The sequence below is a fragment of the Nelumbo nucifera genome, chromosome 4 (assembly GCF_055504915.1).
Source record: "Nelumbo nucifera cultivar China Antique chromosome 4, China Antique-T2T, whole genome shotgun sequence".
In the NCBI taxonomy this organism is placed as follows: domain Eukaryota; kingdom Viridiplantae; phylum Streptophyta; class Magnoliopsida; order Proteales; family Nelumbonaceae; genus Nelumbo; species Nelumbo nucifera.
Window position 1 is genome coordinate 41,037,866 of NC_142652.1, and position 6,000 is coordinate 41,043,865.

Genomic DNA, 6,000 nt, shown 5'->3' on the forward strand with positions numbered 1-6,000 from the left:
GTTTACAAAAGGTTTTAATCTCGGGATCCATCCAAGCAAAGAGTATGATAATGCATCTTGCAGTTAGGGGAGAGGTCATTCCCTATTGGGCAATGTTCTAATGATTATGGACCAAGAGGTTAAGTGTAAGAGACCATTACAGGGTTGATTACCTGATGGACTTTATCTCACATAAATACATTATGCTTGGACCTTTATAGGGGTGACTGAATCCAAGGATCATTTAGTTGAAATTGTTGGGCCTAAACTAAACCAATACTGATTGGGTCAGGGGTTCACTGCCTTGAGTAGTGAATTCAACCTAGGCTCTTTTAGGGATAGGGCATAACCCTTATGGATTTGTGTGAGACCTTTATGTCATCCCACACAATATAATATCAGGCCCAAAGTGGCCATGCGGCACTTAGGAACATGGGCCTTTAAAAGAAATGGGCCTAAGGCCCATTACTAATATGATTAGTTAAGTGACAACTTAAGTTGTCATGTGATTTGGGTCAAAACTAGGTATAGATCTGTGTGTGGAGTACTTATCCTTTTAATAGGATAATGTTTATCAATTAAGAAAAAAAGTTTCCAAATCAGATTTGGATCATCTCCTAATTATATTAGGAGTTTGCTCATCACAACCTAGCCTTTTAATGAACCGATTTCTATCAATTTTCTTCTATGTTTTTGCAAGAAAAATATTGAAGAAATTCAGGCTCACTCATCCCATTTGATCCAAGCCAGTTGGATAGCAGATTTGCTGAAATCAGAGTTGTTGAATTGGTTTCTCCCGTACGTTGTGTCATCTTCAGTTGGAGGCCAATTTTGGGAATGATATTGGGCATGAACTTCTTTCTTGGGAGCTGTAATTTGTTGTCTTCATTTCAAGCATAATCTCATTTCAATTTGGTTTCAAATCTGGTCTAGTTCAGTGCAAGATCGATTCTAAAAGAATTGGTTTTCAAATTTACCAGAAAACTAGTTCCCGAAAGAGTTAGAAAAATTTTCAAAATTTTGCACAGCCATCTAGCATGGTTCGACCATCCATATGATGGATTCTAAGCCCTTCTAACAATTAAATGCTACTAATTGGACCTATGTCCAATACTTTTAACAATATAAACCCACCCGTATATTTTAAAACTTACTCAATAACAAAGCTATTCTTTATCCAAGTAATGACTAAGCAATTGAACTATCCGAATCAAATTGGCCAACCCATGAAATCATAGTTATAATAAAATTTTTTAATAGAAATAAATATATAGAAAAAATAAACACAATTGTGATATTTTATTAATCAAATTAAAGAAACAAGTGTAATAAAAAAGAAATATTTTTATTGGTGATGAAAATGAAATTATTTTCCCATTTAGCGGAGACCAATAGTTCAATTGTTGGGTTAAATCTGTTAACCTTTAATGCCATAATTAAATATTAAAAATTAATAAAATATAAAATATAAAAAAAATAAAAAAACATAAGTTTTACAAAAAAAACATTTGGGTACATGTATTATAACGTATATTTATCATATTATTAAATAAAAAATTTATAGAAAAAATTGAATTTATCTATAACTCTATATTTACACTACTATTAAAAATATGAATAAGATTGTAGAAGTTTCTTTTGGCTAAAATACATATTTTTTTGAATTAAATCCTTATTTAATTGTGAGGTTTAAAATGTAGTTTGAACTACAAATTTTACCCCATTCAATTTCCTCTCTTTAAATCTTATAGTTTTTTTTTTGATAAATGAACAAAAAATACACTAAGAAAATAAAACATTAAAAAATAAGAAACCAACCAAGTGGGTAGGCCTATCAATGATATGCAAAACTTTGCAACCCAATATGAGGTGCTTACGTAATTAGATTCAAACTTTGCAATTTGGATTTGATTAATAATTAAAAATAAAAAAATACATGAATTTTATAGAAAATTTTGGATACATTGTTCCTATCATAATCATCATCTAGAATTGTCATGTGCAAAAGCACGTGCACACTTACACTATTAAAAGCACCAATGAGGGTGTGGAACTTTCTTTTTTACTAAACTACGCTTATTTTTTAATTTAGTTTCTCTTTAATTCTAAGGGCTAATAATGTAATTATTTTTACAAATTTTCACCTTATTTAATTCTCTTTCACTAAGCCTTATATTTAAGGAATTAATTCACATTCTCTCACATTAAATTTTGTACTCAAGGTATTTTTTATTTAATAAATTCTAATAATTATATCTTTATCAAATACTTTTTAACTATATGAAACCCACGACTAAGCCATATATATAAGGAATTAATTCACATTCTCTCACATTAAATTTTGTACTCAAGGTATTTTTTATTTAATAAATTCTAATAACTAGATCTTTATCAAATACTGTTTAACAATCTGAAACCCATGTTTCGTAAGGGTAAAATGCTAAAACCTCACTTTGAAATTTATGAGCATTGTTGAAACTTCCCCTGAAGTTTGGTAATTGAAATTACCTCCCTTGAACTTTTTAACATAGTTGCAAGTAGACCCCTTCTCTTATAATCCTCTAACAAGAGGAAAGAAAATGTCCAAGATAACCATGTAGTTACTTTGACTAAAATGTTTATTTTCCAATTTTTCCATTCATATCAATCACTACCCCAAACCCTTCCGACCTCTTTTCAACAATTAATTTATTTTATAAAACTTCCCTTCATATGAATCCCCAAAGGTAAAGTTGGCAATTTTAAACTTTCCTTTTTTTTTTTGTTGTTCATAAAGGTTGCATTATGTTATGCAAAAACCAACCTCAATGATAACTGCATGGGTATTTTGGACATTTTGTGTTCCTCTTATTAGAGGATTTTAAGAGAGGGGGTCTACTTGCAACTGTATTAGAATGTTCATGAGAGGTGATTGCAATTACCAAGCTTCAAGGGAGATCTTAGCAACGGTCCAAAACTTCAAGGTAGGTTTTCAGAAATTTATCCTTTTTTAAAATTAACCAAAAAGAAAAAAAAAAAAAGAAAATGGAACCATTCTTCCATCCAAGTGGTGGATAAGCCAATTCGACCATCTAGCGTCAATTGGGGTGAATCCATGTGGGGCATTTCTTTGATAATTTATATTAATCATAATAAACAAAACTGAGTGTCTTAAACAAGAATTGTTTATATTGATAATGGAAATGAAACACAAATTCTGAAACCAACCAAAACATGAAATTGATTTTTATTTGGTCCAAATCAACAATTTAACTTTTGGTTCAAATGTGCCAATATTTGATGTCATAATTAAACAATAAAAATGAAAAAAAAAGAAACGTTTGGGTGCATCTCTAATATTGTATATTCATCATATCAAACAAAAATAAGTGTCATAAATACGAATTATTTTTATGCACATGGAAATATAACAAATGTAAAAATTGTAATTTGAATTTAATTCCTTTTTAATTGTGAGGGCAAAAAATATAATTTGAATTGTTATTTTTCACCTCATTCAATTCAAATCTCTCTCATTAAGTCATATATGTGAGGTGCCATTGCCTATTCTATCTCATTAAATGATATATTTAAGATGTTTTTCACCAATAAATTCTTTTATTAGATCTATATCCAATACTTTTGTCAAAAAAATGAAATTGTCTTTATGTCTAGGTGGTGGATCAGCAATTCAACCATCTAGATCAAATGGGTCGAGCCGTGGTATCATAATTAAATAATAAAAATTAAAGAAAGATAAAAACAAAAATACATAATATTTGTAAAAATAAAACATTTGAGACATTTCTAGTATAGAACGATTTTATATACATAGAAATATATACAAATTGAAAATAATTTGGATGTAAATTACTATCTTCGTCATCTAAAATTACCATGTGCAAATGCAAATTCACTAGTAACTTCTTAAAAAGTACAAAAGGGCCTAAGTTCTTGCGTGGGGACTGGGGACATAAGAGCTTTGATTCTAGTGTGGGGTCTTGATGAAGACCAACCATGGTCAATATAAAAAAAATTAAATAAATAGATGTGTACGGTTAAAGTTTAAAGTTTAAACCATCTGACTTAATATTGATGCATCATTTTCATAACTATTTGAACCCAACTATTTTTTTTGGGTAGAATACAAAAACCTCCCTTGAAGTTTTTAACAATCATAAAAACCTCCCCTATAGTTTCATTTTAGCAAAAACCTCTCCTTTATTTTTGATAAAATTAACAAATACCTCCCTTCCGTTAATGACCAAGATGGAAAACGTTAAAGAGATGACAAAATACCTATTTTACATTTTCTTGAACATTGTTCATCTTCTTCCTCATGACGCAAAACGGCAAAATGGCGGTGACCTTCCCTCTTCTTTAATTTCCCTCTGATTCTCTTTCTCTCCCCAACAATGATGATTATTTCATGGCAGTGTTGCACTTTGATTTATAGTCTGATTTACTTGGCAGTGACCTTCTCGTGGCTGACAGGGGTAATTTAATTTGCACAGGGGCGCTGTGGTGGTTGACAGGGGCTGACAGGGGTGATTATTTCATGGCGGTGACCTTCCCTCTTCTTCGTCTTGTGAGTATTTTGATATCGAAATTGATAGTAGAAGTGCGTCCTTCTCATGGCAGTCTGATTTGCTTGCACAAGACGAAGAAGACCTTCTCTGTATTGCAATCGAGAAGTTGTCGTCTCGGAAAAGAATGAACTTCGCAATCTTGAAGAACACTTCTTTGGATACTGATGGAGGAGAAGCGAAGCCGAAGACTATCAATGTCAGGAAACTCGATCATTTCGGTCGTGAGCTTGTCATCAAGAATGCTTTCGCGATGGACGAGCAAGATAACTATAAGCTCTTGTCCACAGTTAAAGAACATCTTGAAAGGTACCGTCATCCATAGAGAACATCTTTGTTAATTTTTCTCGTGAATCTCATACTCTTTTATAGTTTTATCAATCATCTATACTGATAGTGGAGATAGTCCGAGGAGATGATATGGGACTATCGTTGCGCCCAAATCCTCCACTGTTCAGAGTGCCATTGTCTCCCTCTCTGATATGTTTCTCGCGGGGAATCTCTACATCCAACGGGAGCTTCTTCACCGTTGCAATGTCGTTCGTTTTGCTAGTTTTCTCTTTTCGCAAAGAAGAAACAAAATGAGAAGAATCAATAGGAATGCAAACACTAACCTGATCACAATTCCTGCAATAGCTCCTCCAGACAACTTCTTCTTCTTCTTCCCGCCATTGTCATTGTTGTTGGCACCACCATTGATTTTTGTGTTTGTCGACGGCGTTGGTTCACTGGAACAAGGGCTAAGCGGTGAATAGCACAACGAAGTGCTTAGAAAGGAACTAGTTGTAAACTTCTAGAGTTCCTTTGGAATCGAACCATTCAATTGATTGAACGAAACCTTGAACTGTACAAGATTCGTAAGGTTCAACTTGTACTGGGGTTTCTAGAGTATAGGAGTGCAATAGGGTTTCTTGAGCTCGGGCCAGACCTCATGGAATTAATGTGACTACAAGACTTTGGTTCACTATTAAAGAAGAGGGAAGGTTGGAGGGGGGGAGTGCACCACCATTCTGTCATTTTGTGTCGTAAGGAAGAAGATGAACAGTGTTTGAGAGAGGGTAAAATAGATGAGAGGTTTTTGTTAGTCATTGATTAAATGAGGTATTTGTTGATTTTGTCAAAAATAGAGGGGAGGTTTTTGTTAAAATAAAATTATAGGAAAGGTTTTTATGATTGTCAGAAATTTTAGGGGAGGTTTTTGTATTTTACCCTTTTTTTTCTAACACGTTTAATTGATTATCGTGAACTTCGAAGAATTCCAGCTGATTGCTTAACATTTTAGGATGATATTGCTTGATTGGTTATAACTTTTTATGGTATCATAGTGGGACCCTAATTAAATTCATTCCTAAATCCTAATATGCTACAAATAAGATAAGTTAACTTTTCCTGGTATCATAGTGGGACCCTAATTAAATTCGTTCCTATTTCCTAATATGTTACAAATAAGATAAGT